This window comes from Rhinatrema bivittatum, chromosome 1 (assembly GCF_901001135.1).
Source record: "Rhinatrema bivittatum chromosome 1, aRhiBiv1.1, whole genome shotgun sequence".
Lineage (NCBI taxonomy): Eukaryota > Metazoa > Chordata > Amphibia > Gymnophiona > Rhinatrematidae > Rhinatrema > Rhinatrema bivittatum.
In genome coordinates, this window is record NC_042615.1 from 264457929 (window position 1) to 264482731 (window position 24803).

Genomic DNA, 24803 nt, shown 5'->3' on the forward strand with positions numbered 1-24803 from the left:
GACTCCAGTGGGGAGTCTCTAGATGACTCAACATTTCTTATCCCCAGGTTCTCATCTCAGAAAAGGTAAAGGTAGATCTCTCAGACTTAAAGGTCTTGCAGCAAGGAAAAGGGTCAGCTATTTTCCTTTCCCCAACTACTGGACAGGAAGGGTTACAGCAAATTTCCTCCCAACTCAAAAGGCAAAAATCTTTTACGGATATCAAAAACCAGGGCTCTCTTGTGGCGGGTCACCACTGTCCCTCCACAGGTTGTGAAATGGGAGAGCAGCAAGTCTTCTCTACCCTTGTCCTGCCCAAGGCAGGGATTTTCCCCTCCCTGAACCAAAAGCAAAACTGCAAAAAAAAAGAATTTCCAGAAGAGTAAATCACTTGCACCAATAACCCGAGGCATATAGCCTACCAGACAGGTTGTGTACAGGAAAAATATATGCCTCTTCCCATTTATTATGTCTCTGGTCATGGGGTCTAGAAACAGAGACAGAGGAACACCAAAGCAAACTGGTCCTACTCCTCCTAAGCTAGCGCCTTCTAGTGGCCATCCCTAGAGGTCATCATACATTTCATTTAATTATAGAGCAAAGAACTGTGGTTGCCATGCTAATCTACTTGGATACCTGGAATTAAGGATCAACAAAAAAAGTTGTAGGTGATATCTTTTTATTGGACTAACTTAGTGCATCTGTGGCGAGCTTAACAGAATTATCATCTCTTCATCAGATCAGTGAGGAAACAGTGCAGTTATACTGGATTTAAATAGAAAAGAGTCATCTAGGTCTTAGGCTGCCTGCATGTGTTATTACAGTTCAATAAAGGAAAAGGGGCAAGGGAGGAGAATACCAGAGGAGATGAGACAATTGAGCTTTGCAGTTGAAAGGTCCTGTATTTGATAACGGGAGAGAAAGCCAATGTCCTTATTATCCCTACCTTTACTGAACTGTAATGAAATATGCAGACAGCCTAAGATCTAGACGACTCTGTTCTCTTTAAATCCATTGTAACTGTGCTGTTATTTCACTGATCTGATGAAGAGAAGATAACTCTGGGAAGCTTGTCACTGATGTATCAAAGTTAGTCCAATAAAAAGGTATAATCTACAATTTATTTGTTGATCCATAATGCCACGTCATTTAATCATACACCAGGTGGTGTTAAAAGAATTTTATGTACCATGGTTTAGAAAATGCCCTGATATAAGGAGTGGTTTGGGAATAAACAGCTCATTAGAAAAGGTTTTCAGTGCACATTCAGGTTTCTCTGAGCATTTTACAAATACAATCATTTGGTCCCTTATTATGAACACATATATGTTAACATATTTAGAGAATGGATAAAGCAGAGGAGAGTAGACAGAGAGAAATAAAACACAGAAATACAACAAGAAGGACTACCATAAGAGGGTGCACATTGATGGATTTTGATATACCCCAGACAATTCTGTGATCACACAGAAAAATTGTGTGAGTGACAACAGTTTCATCATAAGAAAGCTTGTGGAATGGTCGAGTCCTTGACAGCTCGGCTTACGTGCAAAAGGTGCAGAGCCATGCATTTGGGTTGCAGAAATCCAAGGGAGCAGTACACGATAAGGCGGTGAAATACTGATTTGTGTCAAGCAGAAGAGAGACTCTGGGATGATCCTATCTGATGGGCTCGAGGTGACAAATAGAGGTCAATAATTCAGTAAACCAGCGAATGGGAAAGTTAGGTACATAAAGTTATACACGTGACTTTATCCAAGTATTCTGCAGGACTTATGTGCATAAGTCTCTTGCTGATTTTTTTGGATAAAGTTTTGTGCATAACTTTTTCCTGCAGGCTGTAGGACAGCTATTTTTCTGACCAGACTTATGCATGTAACTTTATCAGGCCAGAGCTGGGAGGATAAAATTTAACCATCCCCTGGGAATGCCTCCAACCCCCATCACTCATTATGCACAACATTTGTCTGCTGAGTGGGACAGAGGGGTAAATTTCAACCCTGAAGGTTTGTCCAGCTTAATTCCCGGATATCTTTGTATATTGGGCCCTAAGTTTTCTGTATTTTAGTAGCTGATAACTGTGACTCCTACTGATATTAGTGCCAACTAGCAGTGACACTAATTAATCTGTCTGGATGGAGACTGGTTGGAGGGCAATCTAAAGTAGACTATCAGTTATTAGCTAGTAAGATGGTGCGCTTCTCCTGTCAGTGCATACAGGTTCTGACTGTAGCATTGGTATTCGTGTATTCTTTTTCCAGAATGCTTTCAAATAATATCCAAGCTAAACAAGCAAGACTTGGGGGTGGATTTATCAAAATGCGGTACGTACCGCATGCGATAGCAAAAGGGGCGTGGTGTATGCTAACGGACCCCATCGCAAATGGCGAAGGTACTCACCGCATGGTCCCGGCTGCTATCGCAGAGCCTAACGCATCTGAAAGAGGTGTTGTTAAAATTGGCGTTATGGCTCTGCGATACCTCTTCGCAGGCAGGCTAACCCAGCCCACTCTCCGCCCAGGTTTTGAATTTGCATCCCCTCTCCGCCCCTACTCCTCCCAGTTTTTGCATTTGCATCGCACCATACGATATGGTGCGATCGCATGCGGTAAACACGTTTTCGCATGCGTTAAAGGCCTATCGCATGCGAAAACGGGGCTTTTTCGCATGCGATAAGCCCTTAACGCATGCGAAAACGCCTTACCGCATTTTGATAAATGACCCCCTTGTTTTGCTGTTCTGTAAATTCCACCAGCTCATGAAGTTATGGGGAGGAAGGGAGCGTTAATGACAATAATTTCTTCCATAGTAACTCCATACAACTATTGCAGTAGGATGTAGTGCCATGGGGGTTCAGCATTTGAATCTCTACTGTAAGTCCTATTAGGCAAGGATTATTATACTGCTTGTCAAGGGTTCTTAGGGTCAGGGCTGAAAAATCTCCAGCAGTTAGAGGAAAGATTTCTATTTTTATTCCTGGAATTGTGACCTTTTCATTAGCTCTGCTTAAAGAAGCTGAACCATCTCTTGCTATTGGTTGGGAATATCATCACCACATTTACCATTTTCTTTCTTGTCCAAAAAAAGGTTCTGAAAAAGAACACTCATTGCAATAGACTCACAAATTCACTGTTCCTGGGATCAAATATCCTAGCCTGGTTTTGCATCATGAGTGATGAGTGATGAGACATGTGTGATAACCATGCAATGAACAGCATTTCCCATATATATAGCTGAGATCACTATCTCATTTGATCCCAGCTACTAAATTTCCTTTGGAGCCTTCATTTTTTGTTATATTTTTTATTTATTTTTTCCTAGGGAATTTATTAGGGTTTATTTTGACAAGGAAAAAATGGGAGAAAATCAGTGGAAAAAAGATGACTCATTATTTTTCCGGATAAATAATCAGAGTTTATTTTGGTGAACAGAAGGCAGGAGAGAAAAAAAAAAAATTATTAAGCAGATTAACAGCTTAATAAACAGAATTTTTTTGTTTTTTGATAAACTGAAGCAGACCTCACAATTTCTCCTTCCTGTTTCTCCCCCATGTCTCTCCTTCCTCCTCACCCACAGGCCAATGAAATATCGACAAGTGGAAAATGGGTGCTCTCGATTGAGCTCCCGCTCTCCTAACGCCCACTGATGCACCTCTCCAGAGTGCCTGATTTTATATATAAATAGGCTGCTGGAATAAAAAAGGAGGTGCTAGGGAAAATTGTGCCCCCCTAAAGCCTCCTTGGCAGCGGGCACCCAGGAGAGGTGGCTGTCAGCTGGTTAGGGAAACGGACACTCAATTTAACGAGCCTCCCTTTCCCTAACCTGTGCACAGCCACGGGTTAGGAAAACGAACACTCGTTAACTGAATGCCCCTTTTCCTAACCTGACTGCCAGCACACTTTTTAAAAAAAACATTTTTTGGCGGGGTTTTACTCTTTTGGTTCCTCCGATTTAATATCGCCATGATATTAAGTTGGAGGAATTACAGAAAAGCAGTATTTTCTGTTTTTCTGTAATCTTTTTGGGCTCCTCCACATTTTTGCCCTCAAAAATTAACGCCTGCTCTGGGGTAGGACGTGTTAACCTCTGTTTTGCATCAGAGGTTATGCACGAGTATCCAAAACGCGCATCCAATCACGTGTTGAGCTGTGCGCTGCGGCCAGTGAACGGTATTGCATTGGCCTGCCAGTGTCTTCTTCTCTATTCTTCCCAGCAGGCTGCTGCTCCAACCCTTGACCCAACTACATCAAATTCAGCATAACAATCCCCTTTCTTTCCCTAAACAGATTCCCAGCATCTCTCTCTCTCTCCGTCATCCCTTTCCTCCATCTACCCAATCAGCAGAATCCCCATCTCCCTCCACAACAACCTACTAACTAGCCTCCTCTCTTCCCCATCATCTCCTTTCACATACCTATTCTCCCTCCCCAACAACTCACTGCCTAGCATCTCCCTCTCTCTCCCAGCCATCCCTTTCTCTCACCCAACTACTCAGCAGCATCCCCTACTCTCTCTCCTTTTCCCAAGAATCTCCTCTCTCCCTCCTGCCCCCAAGAATCTCCTTTTCTCATCCACCTTTCTCCAAAAATAAATATCCCTTTCTCCTCTCACAATGGCATTCATCCTTACCAGTGCAGGTGAAGTTGTGGCTTCAGGTGACTCCTCTCTTGGCTGCATGCAATCATGTTGTGCAGCTCCCTCGTGCTGCAGCACTGAACTTCTGTGCCTGCGCTAAGCCAGGGTGTCTGCTGGGAAATGCTTCCAGTAGGGTGGAGCCACTTCAAATGATGCATTGTGGTTGACGGCACTGATCTGGTGCAAGTCCCCTCCACCCCACCACCAACCAAAGTGCTGGATGTCCAGATGGATAGCAAGCACTTTGATTCCTCAGCAGGGATGCAGGACTTGAAATGCTGCATCAGTTGCACCAGACACTGGTTGGTTGTGGAGAGGCAGGACTTGAAAAGCAGCATTGGTGGCACTGGAGGGCAAGGACTTTCACTGGTGGGGGCAGGACCTGAAATGCAACATATGCTTATGTCTGAACTGGCAACTAGCAATGGCGGGAGGCCTAAAATTGGGGTGAAAATCTGTCTAAACTGAGAATGAAGGTCTCTATACATGCTTAATTTACATATACCAGATCTAACTCAATAATATTATTGCACACAGTGGGGCAGATCTTTAAACCTGCGCGTGGGCATAGATTTGTTCGCACAACCTCGCGCGAACAAATCTACGCCTGATTTTATAACATGCGCGCGCTGCAGTGCGCATGTTATAAAATCCAGGGTCGACGCGCGCAAGGGAGTGCACAGTTGTGCAACTTGCACGCGCCGAGCCGCGCAGCCTGCCTCTATTCCCACCGAGGCTGCTCCAAAATCGGAGCAGCCTCGGAGGGAACTTTCCTTCCACCCCCCTGCACCTTCCCCTCCTTTCCCCTATCTAACCCGCCCCCCCCAGCCCTATCTAAAAACCCCTCCTTAACTTTATCGGGAAAGTTACGCCTGCCTCTGGGCGTAACTTGTGCGTGCCGGCTGGCTGTCAAAATCGGAGTGGCCTCGGAGGGAACTTTCCTTCCAACCCCCCTGCACCTTCCCCTCCCTTCCCCTACCTAACCCGCCCCCCAGCCCTATCTAAAACCCCCTCCTTACCTTTATCAGGAAAGTTACGCCTGCCTCTGCTCTTGGCCCATATTCTCGTGTATATGGGCCTTTTAATGCGAGCAGCTCTTTTAAAATTCACCCCAACTTGCGGTCAGTTCTAGGCCCTGCCTGTAATGTAATCACATGCACCCAGCTATATTTAGCCCTCTAACGCTGAATATTGTACTATCCCCCTAGACTTAAATAGCCCATCCCTGCTTACTTGGATACATTTATGCAGATTGTGATTTTACCCACACAAATTCATCAGGCAAAGGTGGGATTTTAAATGGGCAAGATTTACCCCATTAAACTCAGTTTTACCCAGGTAGCTATCCTATCTGCCCTCCTTTTAAAAGTATGTGTGAATGAAACTCAAGTTTGGAGTACTCAGTTAAGAGAGTTTAGTGAAAGACGTAGCTGAGTCAAGTGATATTCTCCCTAAAACGAGAGGCCATCTTTTCTGCTACTGAAATTCTTCCATGGTTTTGTGTTTTCCTCAACATCTCTACTGTTTTGTATAATGATGAATTCCAGTTTTGGCCATTCCTAAACATGAACATTGTAATGGCAGTTAGTCGTAGGGGCCCCATGGGCGGTGAGGATGATTAGGATTTTGGCAGCTTCCTTTATAGCTACGGTGGGCTCTGTAGAATTCCGTTGCCCGGATCCTTCTTAACTTGTATCCTTCTGCAGAAATATCCTCTGGGTATAACATTTTCAAACCTGCATGACAAATCTTATTGTTTCTGTTTTTTTTTTCCCCTACTAACCTGAATTTAATTGTATACAGCTTTTCCCTAATCAGTTCTGTATAGCTTTGAATTCAGACATACATGTTGGTTGCCTGCTGAACTAATTAAGGGGCCTACTTACTAAGCATTTTTGCCATATACACAGAGTGGGAGAAAAGCCTTAGTAAATCAGGCACTAAAATTTTAATACAGAGCATCCTCTTGCAGCATTGAAAAGTTGTTTCTCGCTGTTCGTAATTAAACATAAAAACCTCAGTATCTAAAGGAATAAGTCACTGTTGCAAAAGTATGCAATAGATGAACACTGAGCGATCTCAGACTATTCCTTTATTAAGTAATTATTACAAGAGCATTCATTGTTCTGAAACAGAATGTGATAAATATTTTTCAAGCAGACATCTATTTTGTATAGGCAAAAAAAAATATGGCTACATAATAGTTAAAATATTGACATATTGATTAGTCATTTGCACTTCCCATAGTTCCATTAAGCCATTCTTAAAGCAGCTATATTAAATATAATATTTCTGGTGGGTATTTTCATAGTAATTAGTACACCCCCCCCCCCAAAAAAAATATAAAACAGTCCCACTTACTTTTTTGTAATTAGAGATGTGAAAGTTCATTATTTGTTGCTCCTTTCTTTTCATCCAGTGCGAGAGCGGTACCCATCATTTGAATTTGTCACCTAAGACTATCACTTGGTGTGAAAATAAATAAGGAAAATGCAAAGAGGATTCAAAGTGACAGAAAAAGTGTCACTGAGGAAGAGGTCAGGAAAACTGCTTGCAGTTAAGGGAGATGATTTAAGTATAAATAATTCCAAAATAGTTAATGGGATAGTATCTGCAATATAATATTTGAGGACAAGCAAGCGACGAAAAGCTAGTAACACATTTACCGCTCCCTAGGAGGAAAAGCTGAAGCAGTTAAGGCTGTTTAACTTGGAGAAAAGATGGCTGATGGGAGCTATGATAGAGGTGTATAAAAACATGAAAGGACTTGAACGGGTAAATGTGAATCAGTTATTTACTTTTTCAGATAATACAAGGACTGGGGATACTCCATGAAGTTAGCAAGTAAATCGGAGAAAATTCTTTTTCACTCAATGCACAATTAAGATCTGGAATTCATTGCCAGAGGATGTGGTTAAGATAGTGCAGCTGGGTTTAAAAAGGTTTGGAGAAGTTTATGGAGGAGAAATCCATAAACTACTATTAATCAAGTTGACTTAGGGAATAACCACTGTTTATTACCGACATTAGTAGCATGGGATCTATTTAATGTTTGGGTACTTGCCAAGAACTTGTAACCTGGATTGGCCACTGTTGGAAACAGGATGCTGGGCTTGATGGACCCACGGATGACCTAGTATGGCAACTTCTTAATACAGGGCCTTTAGAATGTGCAAAAAAACAAAGAAAAAAGCATGTTTTGAGGTAAATATCTAGAAGCCTGATGTAATAAGATGTGAGTAAAAATCATGTCATTTTCTTTACTCTTATGCTAAGAAGAAATAAACTAATAGTATGTCACTGCATCGTGAGGTAAAAAAAAAAAAAAGCAAACCAAACTAAAATTCGCCACAAGTTGGGCTTGCCCGTGCCGAGCGGATTTTATAAGCCACCGGGATATGCATGTACATGCCAGTCTGTGCACAAAGAAAAAATAACCAGAAAGGGTAGGGCATGGTTGTGGTCTGGGTGGGCCAAGAGCATTCCGGGAGTCAAACTTGAAATTTGCGCATGCACACATACACGCACTGGAGCACGCTGGGGTCCCCTGCCGTGTAACTTTACTTCTGCTGTGGTTGATGTGTGAATAATAAAACAAAAGAAAAAAAATTGACAGATCAGCGGGATTTTAAGGGTTATGGCTAACAGGAGAAGGGAGGCTATTAAAGCAGGGGGGTTTGGAAGTCAACTGGGAACGAAATGGGAAAACCAGCAATGGCGTCGGCACACATCCTTTGTAAAATTTCTCTGCTTACGCCATAGAAGTAGGATTTGCACACACATGCGCTTGTCCGCTTAAAATTGAGAGCACATGAATGCGCATCCAAGCTATTTTATAACATGCGGGCATATATGCACATATGTTATAAGATGACCGCGTCCCTGAGTGCGGGCTGATGAATGCGTGAACATGTGGGCCCGCGTGCCTGTTTAAAAGTTGCCGTTCCTATGCACGTAAAACATGTTTTACACACACCTTCAGCCCCATAAACTAATTCTAGTCCAAGAAACCTTTGTCCGCCTCTGACCAGGTGGGCAATTTCCGGCATAGGGACGGTAGCTTTTAAAGAGGCATGTGAGTGCAAATGTGTGTGTGTGCTCATCGGCCCATGCCCAGGGTCGTATATGCATAGCATGGAAACATGTACAGGTGCGCTGAATTTTAAATGGATGCGCGCAAATCCAGCTTCTACCTCGTAAGTGGGGAAATTTTTACAAGGGATGCGCGCCAACGCCATTGCTAGTTTTCTCAGTTCATTCCCAATTTTGAATCCCGGGATGCTCTTGTGCCACCCAGACCACACCTTTAAGAGAACATGAGTTAAGCCTACATACCTTTCTTCATTGGGGAGTGATAGCTAATGCTTTCATTAACATGGGATTTGCATGGAGGAGCGCTTATTTTTTGCACATATTTCTATTCACATTTGTGCACACATATTTTGTGTGTTAAACTACTTGTTAAGTTGGGGGTAAAGTTGTGTGCACACCAGCACATTAACAAGCGCGCACAGCTTTGCGCACCTTATTACACTGGCCTGTAGGACAGCTGCTTTAAAAACGGATGGAAGAGAGGATTAGGCAGTAATAACTGTATACTATTAACATCTTAAAATAATGACAGCTGCCTGAGGGATGCACTTAGCCTTCCCTTCCTAAATATGAATCTGGCAACCCTGCAGAACCGTTTGAATTCAGTTTTGGACCACTGCAGTGGTACAATGCCTGTGCAGCAGAAATCATAGGGGTAGATTTTAAAAGGCGTGCGCGGGCATACATGTGCACACGCTACCCGACGCGCACACATGTACGCCTGGTTTTATAACTTGCACGTGCAGGCGTGCGCAAGTTATAAAATTGGAGGTCGGCGCGCGCAAGGGGGTGCACAATTGTGCACCCCCTTGCGCGCGCTGAGCCCGCAGCGAGCCGTGCTGCCTTCCCCCGTTCCCTACCCCCCCACCCCACCTTCCCTTCCCTTCCCCTACCTCCCCCGCCCTTTCCCCCCCTGCCTTTTTCTTTTTTTCACTGTTGTTTTAAAACTTACTTCAGCCCTGGGAGCCGGGAGCATCTGACCCCACCCTGCTCATGCCCCGCCCCTTCCCACCCCTTTAATAAAGCCCCAGGACTTACACGCGTCCCGGGGCTTTACGCGCATTGCCGGGCCTTTTGAAAATAGGCCCAGCACGTGTAAGCCCTGTTATGCGCGTAAACCCTCTGAAAATCCGGCCTATAGCCTTTTGCTTGGTAATTGAGAGATCCTGCACTTTCCTGGATGACGAAAAGAGATTTAAACCTTAATGAACTACTCAATATATTATAATTTATTTGATGGCATTTTCCATTTATTTTGACAAAATACAAATCTGATTTTTTAATTCTCTGGGACAAACACTAAGAGCAGTTAAACATTGCTCTGGTAGTTAAGATTTTTCATTCAGGAATGTTTATGAAATATCTGGAACTCGGGCATTATGGAAACTAATTCTTGCTAATAGTTTCTCAGATTATGATCTCTTTTGCCAAAGCTTCCCATTTATATATGGAGCAAGGCAATCATATTTGACAATGCAGTTTCACATTGTTTCTTATGTATGTTTCTTTCCCATGCTGAACGCTCTGAATTCCCCCAATCCATTGTGATGTTCCTTGATGTAGTGTTCTGCTATTCTTTTCCTAACTTTTATCCATTTTTGTGCTTCCGATGAGGTTCCACAGAAGTCCTACCAAGTCTCAAACTGTACGTTCCCTGAGAATATTAGTCTCCTGTATTGTAGCATTTTCAGTAAACTTATCAAAACATCTCTAGGAGAAAGGTTTATTAATGTAATGTCCTGCGCGTGCTCATATCTCCTTTTTATTTTGTTGCTCTTGTGGATCTCATGTTCAACCTAATGCTAAGGTCCTTGGGAGTGTGGTTGAAAACCACGTTTATTAAGCTCTGCTGTTCTGCTGGAATTCAGTTTTCACTTTAATTGATAACTGTGGCAATGCCATTTGACCCTTAGAATTGAACTTTGTCACAGTTAATTGCATCTAAACATGGACTTGGAAGAAGGATAGCATTTCTGGAATATCAGGATAATGGAGTGAATTTTCAAAGGAGTTATGAGTGTCAAAGTAGTATATATTGTAGCAATTTTCAAAAGCCTATATGCACACATGCATATAACCCAATTTTCAAAAGCCTATATGCACACATGCATATAACCCAGCTTTACATGCTTAAATCCTTTTGAAAATCATCCCCACAGTGTGTAGTTGTGTGTAGTTGATCATGTGAATATCACAACCCATAACTTGTAAATCAGTTGCATGAACAGAAAGATTAAGTATTTTGTACACAGAAAATTAGGAGCAAGGGGATTTGAACCAATGTTGCTGGGTTTAGCACCATTTTTCTCTAGCGGTCAGCCTGCATTGCTAGGTCTCAAAACTCAAGACAGAGTTGATATTTTTAGCTGTTTTCCAACCACATAATTAACTGAACACACATACTTGAGCATTGATTTCAAATAGGCACAGGGATTCCTCATTTTTGGCCTCAGTTAAGTTAAAGTTCCTGGAATAAGGGCGCTAGATAATTGCCGGGGCTGCAGTTAGATGTCTCAAAGCAAAAATGAGGGCATTTAATGTAAGATCAGTTATTGTGGTAGAACTGAATACTGGGGGGGGGGCTTATGCCTTTAGAAAATGGAATTCGCTGTAAAGAATGTAAAACCCATGAATTGCATCTAAACCCCTGCTGCAGCTGTTAGAGATTGCTGGAGCTCATCATGAATTGGCTGGAAGAGAAACATTTGATTTTGTAATAAAGAAATATGAACTCTAACCGAGACCTTTGCATACTCTCTTGTCTTCGGTAGCCATTCTTCCCAACTGTGCCTATTGCAAAGGATGGTTGGGGGATGCAGGGATTGCATTTTCATTTAATTTTTGTTTCGTTAGTGGGATTTTTTTTTTTTTATCATTTTTTTCAAATTTCCTTTTATGTTTCTGTTTTAGTGCATGCTAAATGGTTTAACCATTTAAATGTTTTTTAATGTTCAATAAATGTTTTTAGCGTACATTAAATGGCTTTAGCCACATTAAAACCATCTAACCCACACTAAAATGGAAAAACAAAACAAAATTTCTTTTGTTTTGAAAATGACAAAATGAAACATCCTGCAGGATAGCTTCATAAAATGTGAGTCAACAAAGCTATCTAAACGTTATTGAAATGCTCATGTGCTTCTTTTTCTTTCTGAGAAATCTGTTGTCTTCATTTACCTTTGTTGAAATGATAACATATTAATACACCTATTAAAATTTAAATCTAGGGATGCCCAGGTAAGGGTCAGTGTATTTATATTTTTTTTTTAGAAGGGGAGAAAGCAAATAGTAGACAAGAAAAGGTAGCAGGAGGGTGTGCTTACAGAACTGATACACCGCTGCTTTCTTTTCCTCTGTGAGACGTGTCCTGGACTGGTTCACTTAGCAATTATTCTGTCATTGGAGTGAGAAACTGCAGCCTTCTGCCTTAGAAACATAGAAACATGATAGCAAAAGAAGACTATTATGGCCTCTCTAGTCTGCCCATCCACACCAGCCTTCCAGCTTTACAATCCCTAATCACTCCCTCAGAGATCCTCTGTGTTTATCCCATGCTTTCTTGAATTCTAATATTGTCCTTGTCTCCACCACTTTCACTACCCCGTCTGTAAAGAAATATTTCCTCAGATTACTCCTGAGTCTGTTGTCTTTCACCCTCTCCCCATAATCTTCTCATTCTAGAGCCTCCTTTCCTTTGAAAGAGGCTGGAGGTATTTAAATGTCTCTATCGTATCTCTCCTATCTTGCTTTTCATCTAGGGTATACATGTTTAGTTATGTAAGTCTGTCTCCATATGTTTTAGAATGAAGCCCCTATGAGGAAAGGCTGAAGAGATTAGGGCTGTTCAGCTTGGAGAAGAGACGGCTGAGGGGGGATATGATAGAGGTCTTTAAGATCATGAGAGGTCGTGAACGAGTAGATGTGAATCGGTTATTTACACTTTCGAATAATAGAAGGACTAGGGGGCATTCCATGAAGTTAGCAAGTAGCACATTTAAGACTAATCAGAGAAAATTCTTTTTCACTCAACTCACAATAAAGCTCTGGAATTTGTTGCCAGATGATGTGGTTAGTGCAGTTAGGGGAAGATTTTAATAAAATAAGCCCGCGCGAACAAGAGTATGCCGGATTTTAATACCGTGTTTCCCCGAAAATAAGAAATCCCCCAAAAATAAGACCTCGTAGAGGTTTTGCCAAATTGCTAAATATAAGACCTCCCCCGAAAGTAAGACCTAGCACATAATTCATGTAAACGATCGAATTAGCTACGGTATTCCCTCCCATACAGTAACGCGCGCCCCTGCCGTTTTGCCACGCGTTTAACCTGCTAACTTACCGTCTACCCTTACCCCTGCGTTAGAGGCAGGGGTAAGGGTAGGCAGCAAACTTTCCCCCAGCCCCCGCTCACCTGCCCTGGCCACGTCCATGGGTGCTGGTCTCCGGGGCAGCCCCAGTCATCTCCCCTCCTCCCGAAGCAACGAAAGTGCAAAAAAAGCGAAAAAGCGAAAAAAAAAGTTGCAAGAGAGAGAGGGGAGAGAGGACGGGCAATCCTACGCTTGGGATTGCCAGTCCTCTCCCCTCCTCCCGAAGCAAGGCGCGAAAAGCAGCTTTGCTCCGGGAGGAGGGGAGAGGACTGGCAGTGTACGGTAAAGCAACGAAGTGACTTACTTTTTTCACAGCCCTCCTCCAGAGACAGATCGCAGCTCCCCTGCCTCCCGGCGAAGATGGATGCCTGCACGGGCGAAAGCGGCCCCTGTGCGTGCGATTGGGCCACTCAATGCGTGACGTCATGACGTTTGGCATCACGGCATGTGACGTCACGCATTGAGCGGCCCGATCGCACGTACAGGGGCCGCTTTCGCCCGTGCAGGCATCCATCTTCGCCGGGAGGCAGGGGAGCGGGAGAGGACTGGCAGTGTACGGTAAAGCAACGAAGTGACTTACTTTTTTCACAACCCTCCTCCGGAGACAGATCGCGGCTTTTCGCGCCTTGCTTCGGGAGGAGGGGAGAGGACTGGCAATCCCGAGCATACTGTAGGATTGCCTGTCCTCTCTCCCTCTCTCTCTTGCAACTTTTATTTTTTTCACTTTTTCGCTTTTTTTTTTTTCCGCTTTCGTTGCTTGCTTCGGGAGGAGAGGAGAGAGGACTGGCAATCCCAAGCGTAGGAGAACCGTCCACTTCCTGGTACCTGTCATTTCAAATGTCATTTGAAATGACATTTGATATGACAGATACCGGTACCAGCGTGTCCGTGAAGCGTTAGGCCAGCGCACCCAGGATACTGTATAGCGCTCTATACAGTAAAATGGGTTGTGCGGGCCTAACGCTTCACGGACACTTCTTACCGTAGACGCAGCTTCCATTTGTTAAAATTACTGTATAAAGAGCGTCACTCTTCTTTTTCAGTCAATCTGTGATTCTGTGAGCATGCAAGCCCAAAAGGGAAGAGAATGCAAGCTTTGTTTTGTTTTGTTCAGCAACTGCACTATATATTGGTGATATAATTGGACATCTCACATCCACTCTAGAAATTGAGAATATTCTCAAGAAGATAAAACCATCCTCCCATCCATCAGACCATATTCCATCCAACAAACTGAGTCTGATCACCAACACCATAGCCAAACCTTTAGCAGACATTATTAACTGCTCCTTCACTCAAGGTCATGTCCCGAACCAACTCAAGTTAGCCATGCTCAAGCCGCTCCTCAAAAAACCCAACTTACCCACTCAGACCCAGCTAACTTTAGACCCATAGCAAACCTCCCGTTGATTGCCAAAGTTATGGAGAAAGTTGTAAACAAACAACTTACAGAATATCTTGACGAAAACAACATCCTCACCTCAAACCAATTTGGCTTTCGTAAGTCTATGAATACCGAATCATTATTAACATCACTATCAGACACTATCATTTTCAACCTAGAAAAGGGCCAACCTTGCCTCCTCGCTCTCCTGGATCTTTCATCAGCGTTTGATACTGTTAACCACTCATGCCTTCTGCAACGCCTAATAGACATCGGCATTACAGGAGCAGCTTTTAACTGGTTCAAATCGTTTTTGGAGAACAGAACATACAAGGTCAAGATAAATAACAAAGAGTCCCACACCATCGAATCCAAAAGGGGGGTACCACAAGGATCATCCCTCTCCCCGACTCTCTTCAATATTTATCTACTCCCACTCTGTCAACTTCTCACTAACCTTAAGCTAAGACATTACCTATACGTGGATGATATTCAAATCCTCATCCCTATAGAAGATTCCATTCACAAAGCCATATCATTCTGGAATAAATGTCTTTCAGCTATCAACAATCTACTCACCAGCCTCAACTTGGTTCTAAACAAAAACAAAACTGAAATCCTCATTATAACACCGGATAACTATACCCCCTCCTCACATTCTAACACTAATCAACATCCGGACACTGCAGGGCTCTCCACCACGCAACAAGTTAGAGACCTGGGAGTCATCATAGACAACAGACTCAGTCTCAACAAATTCGTCAACAACACAACAAAAGAATGTTTCTTTAAACTTCAAACATTAAAGAAACTCAAACCTCTCCTCCTATACAGAGACTTCCGCATGGTTTTACAAGCCATCATACTCCCAAAGCTAGATTACTGTAACTCTCTCCTCCTAGGCCTACCAGCATGCACCATCAAACCACTTCAGATGGTCCTGAACGCCTCTGCAAGAATTCTATCAAATGCCAAAAAGAGAGATCATATCACCCCAATTCTCCACCATCTCCACTGGCTTCCGATTAAATACAGGATCCAGTTCAAGTCTTTAATGATGATACATAAGGCCTTACACAACATCGCACCTCTCAACCTAACATTTCAAATTCAATTACACACATCTGTGAAACCAACCAGAAGCGCCTATCAGAACAGACTAATCACACAACCGGCGAAATCCGTTCTGAGGAAACGTGCATTATCCACAGCGGGCCCTTCACTTTGGAACTCGCTCCCTCCAGACCTTCGTTTGGAACCATGCCACTCTACATTTAAAGGGAAACTTAAGACTTGGCTTTTCAAACAAGCTTTCCCCTAGAGCCAAGAACTCGAATAAAAGTCTTTTTCAAGCCCACAACGAGTTATTCAGATCTATTATTTTCTTCCTTTTTTCAATCAGAAATTTACACATGCTGACTTCAATGTAAAATCTTGTTTACTTAGTTCTTGTTCAATGTAAAACTTCTTTTTTATTCTGTTCTATGTAAACCGCTATTTGTAGCGATAGTTACTGTTCTTTGTGAACCGGGGTGATATGTATATTATACAGGAACCTCCGGTATATAAATTATTTAAATAAATAAATAAATAAAATCTAGATTAATAAAATCTCATTCAAATTGCTATAAGAAGGAAGGAATCAAATTAATCAGATTAGTCTGAGTTTCCTTTCTTCTGCATTCTCTCAAAGATCAACAAATGAATGGAGAAGAATGGATGGAAATGGACAATGTGCTCAGCGCCCCGTTCTCTCAGGATTCAGTAACATCAGTGGTCATTTTCTAGGTTTGAGTCAGCAGCAGCCTCCACCTTTCAGTTTTTCCCAATGGAGAAAAGGAAGCAAGTTAAAAATGATCCCAGCAGGCAGAAGTAGTTGAATACAGGCACCGAGGCAGGGAGAGCAGGCCCTCGAGGAGCGAGTTCATTTTTTTGTTCAACAATATACCGGTATGTGAATTCTTCTTCATGGAAAAATGACATCCCCTGAAAATAAGGCCTAGTGCATCTTTGGTAGCAAAAATGAATATAAGACACTGTCTTATTTTCGGGGAAACGGGTAGATACGCGCGTAGCCGAGTATTTCCTTTAAAATCCGGGGTCAGGGCGTGCAAGGCTGTGCAAAATCAGCAGCCTGTGCGCACCGAGCCGCGCAGCCTGCCTCCGTTCCCTCCACCACGCGCACCTTCCCCTCCCTTCCCCTACCTAACCCACCCCCCCAGCCCTATCTAACCCCCCCCACCTTTGTTTGAAGAGTTACGCCTGCCCGATTCCCCGGCCCGGGAGCTGTTTCGGAGGACTCGGCCACGTCCCCGAAACGCCCCCAGGTCGGAACCACACCCGCGGCCCCGCCCCCGGATGATGCGCCGCCACGACATGCCCCTCCGACGCATACCCCTTTGAAAATCTGCCCCTTAGTGTAGCTGGGTTCAAAAAAGGTTTGGATAAGTTCCTGGAGGAGAAGTCCATTAACGGCTATTAATCAAGTTTACTTAGGGAATAGGCACTGCTATTAATTGCATCAGTAGCATGGGATCTTCTTAGTGTTTGGGTAATTGCCAGGTTCTTGTGGTCTGGTTTGGCCTCTGTTGGGAAACAGGATGATGGGCTTGATGGACCCTTGCTCTGACCCAGCATGGCAATTTCTTATGTTCTTAAGCCGATGAACCATTTAAGTAACCAACCTCTGGACTGACTCCAACCAGTTTATATATATTATTTATTTATTTAATACATTTCTATACCGTTTCACCATTACATGAATGACCGAAGCGGTTCACAAAATTTTTCCAAAAAAATAAACTCTTAAAAAAACTGTTTTAAATAAAAGAAAAGAAAATATATGCTTTTGAAGGTGCGGTCTCCAGAAGTATATACAGTATTCAAATTGAGATATCACCCAGGACTTATATAGAGGCAATATCACCACCTTTTTTCTGCTGATCATTCCTCTCCCTGTGTAGCCAAGCATCTTTCTGCTTTTGCCATTGCCTTATCCACTGGTTTGGCCACCTTAAGATCATCAGGTTAATTATCCTTTTCTTTCATGCTTAGAAGAATTTCATCCATATACTGTACCTCTCCCTTGGGTTTTTGCATCCTAAATTCTTAACTCTGCATTTTTTAGCATTAAATCTTAGCTGCCAGACTCTAGACCATTCCTTGAGCTTCTGTAGATCCCTCCTCATGTTTTCCACGTCTTCCTGGGTTTCTACTTTGTTACAGATTTTAGTGTCATCTGCAAAACGACAAGCCTTTCCTGTTAATTCTTCCGCAATGTTGCTCATGAAAATGTTGAAAAGAACCTGTCTAAGGATCAATCCCTTGGGATACTGCTAGTAACATCCCTCTTCTCGGAATGAACTCCGTTTATCACTATTCTTTGTCACTGCTCACTCAACCAGTTGCTAACCCAGTCAGTCACTTTAGGGCTCATATCAAGAACACTCAGTTTATTTATAAGTCGTCTCTGCAGAACTGTGTCAAAGGCCTTAATCAAATTAAGTACACTACATCTAGCTTGCTTCCCTGTCCAATACTCTGGCCACTCTAACAAAGAAATCGATCAGATTCATCTGCTAAGACCTTCATTTGGTAAAGCCATGCTGCATCAGATCTTGTAAACCATTGGATTCCAGAAACTGCACTGTCCTCTATTTTAGCAGCAATTCCATTAACTTGCTCACCACAGAAGTCAGACTAAATCCCAGCATTCTCATTACGTCCCCTGAATAGGAATCACATCCGCCCATCTCCAGTCCTCCAGAACTATTCTCGAATCAAAAGAAGCATTGAAATGGTCAGCCAGTATTGCTGCCAGAACTTCTCTAAGTTCTCTTAGTACCCTCAGATGTATCCTATCTGGCTCCATTGTTCTTCCTACTTTATTTAGTTCCTTATGAACACACCGTTCTGAAAATCAGTTGAGGTTTACTGCCAATCCTATGCATGTTTTCTGTGATCCTGTCCCTGGCCCTTCGACAGTGAAACCGAACAGAAATATTTGCTAAGCAATTTTGCTTTTTCCTTGTTAGCCTCTACATATTCCTCACCTTCACCTCTGAGTCTCAGAATGCCACTTTTGCACTTCCTCCTTTTACTAACATAATCTAAAGAAAGGTCTTGTCTCCCAATTTTATTATATTTTCTATTTTCTCTTCCATTTTCACCTTTGCATTCCTGACTACATTTCCAGCTTCTTTTCGGACTGGATTTTAATACCTACGCGCGGACGTACATTTGTGCACGCAACCCGGCACGCACAAATGTATGCCCGATTTTATAATGCGCATGATATAAAATCCTGGGTCAGCGCGCACAAGGAGGTGCACAATAGTGCACCTTATGCGCGCCGAGCCCTGGGGGAGCCCTGCTGGCTTTCCCCGTTCCCTCCAAGGCCGCTCTGAAATTGGAGCGGCCTCAGAGGGAACTTTCCTTCCGCCTCCCCCCACCTTCCCCTCCCTTCCCCTACCTAACCCCCCCATATCTTTATTTTATAAGTTGCGCCTGCCTCTGGGCAGGCGTAGGTTGCGCGCGCTGGCCAATGGCCGGCCCGCAATCCCGGGCATGGCACCAAATGGCCGCTGTGCCTGGAGGCTCAGGCCCAGTCTATGCTCCACCCCTTTTTTCAAGCCCCGAGACTTACATGCGTTCCTGGGGCTTTATGCGCGCCACCGGGCTTTGAAGATCTGTCCCTTAGCTTTTCCAGAGATTGTCACCTGTAACAACAATAAACTTGTAGTGACATAAACTTGTAGTTTATAAATACTAACTTTATTTCCTTACCTTTTCAGCTTCTTCTTTATAAAATCCATAGCTTCATCTTTTGTCTCTTTCTTTTTTTACTTTCCTAATAAAAAGGTTAGTTGCCCTTATAATATCTCCTTTTAGTTTTGCCCACTGGTCTTCTATTATCCCCAGATTTTCCCATCAAGGTAACGACTCTTTGAAGTACTCCCCATTTTTTTTTTATAAAATATGGGCCTCATTTACTTAGATATGGCATTTTCCCAGAGGGAAAAATACTGCAGAACTTACAAAGCAGCAATAACTGGCATTGCTGTTTTGTAAATCCACTATCACATGATGGGGGCAGCTGGCACCATTTTGAAAAAATAGCCACCACCAGGACTATTTATTTTTATTTTATTTAATTCTTTTTAATATACCGATGCTCAAGACAAGTCTTATCGGATCGGTTTACAGAAAACTAGGGGTAAAACCAGTTAAAACCAGTTAACAAAGAAAGCAACAGTTACATTAGAGGGCACTTTGGACACCCTCTACACCACCAAGTCTTCAAATGTAAGTGGGGGATCCAGAGGGTGGACTAAGGTGTGTGTGTGTGTGTGTGTGTGTGTGTGTGTGGGGGTGTCTGATCTCAGGTAGGCTGAATTTTAACTTGAAGGGAGAGGTTGGGAGGCTGGGAGCAGTGCCTGGCCCAGACTTGTAAAAATATTATCTTTTTTAGTTTTACTACGGATGTCTCTGGGGACAGTGGCATGGTGGAGGTAGGACAGGGGTTCTATAGAGACACCTAGAATTTTCTTTCCATCTGCAGGGGGTTTATTTGGGCCTATGAGCCCCTTTAACACATGACTCTGGGAGCATCGGGATGTGCATTACAACTCTTGAGTTGTAGCTAACATCAAGTCAAATTATATGATTTGTGATTTTTAAGGCAAACTTCATTCAATTTGCCTGGCTTAGGGTAATAATGAACTTTTTAGCATGCATGTGCATGCCAATCAGCTCATTATAATACGTGTGGTGCTGGCGGCAGAATAATATGAGGAATTTCAAATATCTCATGCTATGCCTGTGTTTGGACATTTAGGGGCAGATTTTACCCCCAAAAAACCTGCCCCAAGCTCCCCCTGCGCGCACCGAGCCTATGTTGAATAGGCTTGGTGGCGCGCGCAAACCCCAGGATGCGCATAAATCCCGGGGCTTTCCTGGGGAGGCGTGTCGGTGGACGTGTCGCGGCCGGCGCGTCATCGGGGAGCGTTCCATGGGCCGGGCCGTGGGCGTGGTTCCAGCCCGGGGGCATTTCGGGGGCATGGCCAAGGCCTCCGAAACTGCTCCCGGGTTGGGGAATTGTGTGTTGGCAGCTGGCCGGCAGGCGTAACTTTTATAATAAAGATGGGGGGGGGTGGGTTTAGATAGGGCTGGGGGGTGAGTTAGGTAGGGGAAGGGAAGGGAAGGTAGGGGAAGGCGGAAAGAAAGTTCCCCGAGGCTGCTCCGATTTCGGAGCGGCCTTGGAGGAAACGGAGGCAGGCTGTGTGGCTTGGTGCCACAGGCTGCCGAATTTGCACAGCCTTGCGCCCGACCCCGGATTTTAAAAGATACATGCAGCTACGCACGTATCTATTAAAATCCGGCATACTCTTGTTTGCGCCAGGTGCGCGAACAAAAGTACGCGCACGCATACTTTTTAAAAATCTGCCCCTTGATGTACGGTAAAAAACCTAATGTGAGTTTGTAAATAACTCCCTTAGTTACCTGAAGTTTAGGACTCTCCCTTTTCAATGAACCATCACAGCCTGTGCACTAATACTGAACCACACCATCTGGTGATCACTGGACCCCAGATGATAGTCCACTATAACATCAGAAACACTGTTCCCATCGGTAAGCACCAGGTCCAGTATTGCCACTCTCCCATCTGGGTTCCCTTACCAGTTGACGAAAAAGTTTTCCCTGCAGAGAATCTAAGATCTCCCTGCTTCTAGATGACACTACAGTTGGGATGCTCCAATCAACATTGGCAGATTGAAATTCCCTAGCAATAGCAAATCTTCTTTCATAGCAATTTGGTGAATATCCTCGATTAAATCTAATACATTTATTCAGTTTGCAAGGGAGATCTGTATATTAGACCAATATAAAGAGATGTTCCATTTGCTCTTTCCAGATTAACCCATAATGCCTCCTCCTTACTTTGTAAATCCTGTAATTGCCTTGCTTTAATATGTTTTATATATTGTGCTACACCTTCTCCCTTTCTTCCTACCTGATCCTTCCTGAATGGAATGTTACACAGTTTAACTGTATCCCAAGCATGGTTTTCCATGTACCAGTCTCCATAACAATGACTACATCCAAGTAAGCTTCTTCCATGTGTACCTGTAGATCTGGCAGTTTTTCCCCATACTATGGGGTAGATTTTCAAAGGGGTACGCGCATACGATACGTGCGTACCCCCTGAAAACCTACCCCAAACCCCCCCGCGCGCGCCGAGCCTATATTGCATAGGCTCGGCGGCGAGCGCAAGCCCCGGGACGCGCGTAAGTCCTGGGTCTTGCATGGAGGGGCGTGTCGGGGCGTGTCAGTGGGCGTGCCGCGAGTGACGCAGCGTTTCGGGGGCAGGCTGCGAGTGACGCGGCGTTTCGGGGGTGGGCCTGGGGGTGTGGCGCCGGCCCGGGGGCGTGGTCGAGGCCTCCGGACCAGCCCCCGGGTCGGGTGATGGCGCGCCAGCAGCCCGCTGGTGCTCGCAAGTTTACACCTGCTTTCTGCAGGCGTAAATCTGCCAACAAAGGTAGGGGGGGTTTAGATAGGGCCGGGGGGGGGGTGGGTTAAGTAGGGAAAGGGAGGGGAAGGTGAGGGGAGGCGGAAGGAAAGTTCCCTCCGAGGCCGCTTCGATTTCGGAGCGGCCTCAGAGGGAACAGGCAGCGCGCGCTGGGCTCGGTGCGCACAGGTTGCACAAATGTGCACCCTCTTGCGCGCGCCGACCTCGGATTTTATAAGCTACGTGCGTAACTTATAAAATCCAAAATTGCTCAACAGAAACCCTACTCATTTTCTTAGCCAACCCTGTATTACAAGGCTTTGACAACAATGACAAAAATCCTAGTACTAATAGTTTTAATAGCGGCATTTAACACAGTTGACCATACCCTACTATACCACCAGCTGAGAAAAATTGGAATAGACGGAAATGTTAATAAATGGTTCTCCTCCTTCCTAAAGGACAGGCCATTCCAAATCAAACTGGGTAATCAAATATCATTCCCAATTGATACAGGTGACCCCCAAGATTCAGCATTATCGGCCACACTATTCAACATCCATCTGCTACTTATATGCGCACTACTAGTAAATCTAGGAATCAGATTCTTCCTATATACAGTTGACATACAATTTGTGGTATCGTAGACTTGGGCCCTGAAGGAGTATTTCAGGGGTTAACTCTACTTCCCTTTTCTCCTTACACTGGAGGCTGCAGAAATTGTGCAAGCTCCATCCTGCCACTATTCTGAGACAGGAACCTGTCTCATAAACAACCTGCTCCAGACAGCTTGCCCCAGGAATAGATCTCACTGTGTCAAACCGAAACTGCTTGGTGCCTACTTCCTCACACATAGTCAGCTAGTTTAACACAGCTTAATTAAACTGTCTCAATGTCCAGCTTGTGAACCTTTACCCTCCTGGCCTGCTAGCTTACGCGTAGTCAGCACAAAGGCCAGGAAGGACATTTATGGAATGTCGCTTAAACATCCAATGTATGATGTATGTATTTGCAAAGACCAATGATGTTCTGACAAATCTGCATGCCATGCTTTATGATGGAAATTGTGAACAATAAAAGGGAGCCCCGAGGAAGAAGGAGGAGAGGTGACCTTCCTGGGGACTCATTTCACCACGAGTCCTGCCTGATGTGTCTTTATCACTGGTACAACAATTAACATTCAAAAAAACAGCATTGTCTCTGTCAGCTTACATGAAGGCAGTACAACAAAAACTCTCTCAACTGAAACTAATTCAAACCTAAAAAAACCCCAGAAATTGTATGGTTAAGGAGAGACAACATGATAATCACCAACCCTAGACATAGGAATCACTAATATTACTCCCTCAGATCATATATGAGACCTTGGAATTCAGAACAATGAGACCTTGGAATTCAGAACAATGAGAACTTCACGATGAAAAAGCATATAAGCACTGTCTTACAAACTCTTATATTTTCAAACCTAGACTATTGCAACTCCCTTTTACTAGGCTTACTCTCAAGTCTACTAAAACCACTACAGTTACTTAAAAATTAATCTGCAAGACTCTTACTAGAGACAAGGAAATTCCATCATATCACCCCCTCGCTGATTGCTCTGCACTGGCTTCCTGTACAATACAGAATTCATTACTAAGTATTATCTCTAATTTTCAATATCATCAACAATATTAATCCATATTTATTAGGAGTGACAGTTCAACACTACACACCACAGAGAGACTTAAGAACACAAAACGAAGGATTTCTAATGGTACCTTCCACTCGGAGCATACACCTAATGCATATAAGAGAACAACTGTTTTCCATAGCAGGTCCCAAATTGTGGAACTAACTCCCAGAGCCAATACATCAGATAACAGAAAGAAAGAGTTTCAAGTGTGAACTGAAAACATGGCTCTTTAGAAATGCTTATGACAATGTAAAATATCAATATATGGATAACTTCTACTCCAGTACCAGAGACATTGTTAACGGAGTGAGCAATAAGGACTGAATGATACGAAGTGTATTGTTAGTAGATTTGGAACTTGTATTTACCATGAGGCAGACCAAAAAAAAATGTATGAATATAAATTAGATTATATAGTTGTTGGGTTTCTGCCATATTGTGGACTCTTGGTCGAAGTGGCGATGACTCCTCCCTCGGGGAGGGGCCGCGTGGGGAACCACAGTGATAGGCTAGACTCTAGTAAGCAGACACTGAGGAAAGAAAGCTTTATTGTACTTCTGATGTAAGTTGAATCTTGCTTCAAGAAAGGGATAGTATTGTAGGCCAGTGATATCACAGTAAGCTCAGACAGTTTCTATAGATATGGTCTCACCCAGATGTAGCAAGGTTGGGTAGTGTTCTGCAGCACGGGATAAGCCAAACCTGAAGGGTGGAATAAGGAGAGCTAGAGCGTAGCAATATTCACAGAGTGGCAGTGCTGGTAACTTCCTTGGTAGAAGAATGGAGAGAGGGACCCGAGGTCTGAGGTGCAGGGTACCCTGAGCAGGATAGGCCCTCGAGGAACGAGGAACTAGAGCGCCGAAGGATCCTGGAAGAAAGTAGATAGGACCCCCGAGGAGCGGGTGTCCAAGGATAGGTAGTTGAACCTCGAAGGGCAGATAGAAGCGAGAGGTACCCAGAGCTTCTGTTGGAGCGAGTTACCCCGGAGGGTAGAGAGGAATCCAAGTGAGCAGCTTAGAAGCGGTCAGCGTAGCAAAACTGAAGTCCTTGCTAACTCGTTGGGCTATAGCGGAGCAGAGGTTTAAATACCCGGAGGTACTGAAATCATGTGGTGGGGACGCCCCCAAGGTTCCTGCCATGACGTATTCAAAAGCGTAGGTGGCGTGC

The 24803-nt window shown here is 43.8% G+C and overlaps 1 protein-coding gene across 4 annotated transcripts in view; it reads left to right on the forward strand.

The window, feature by feature from the left end:
- Positions 1 to 24803, forward strand: part of DYSF (dysferlin) — a 731032-nt gene that overhangs the window by 161026 nt on the left and 545203 nt on the right. The window lies entirely within an intron of this gene.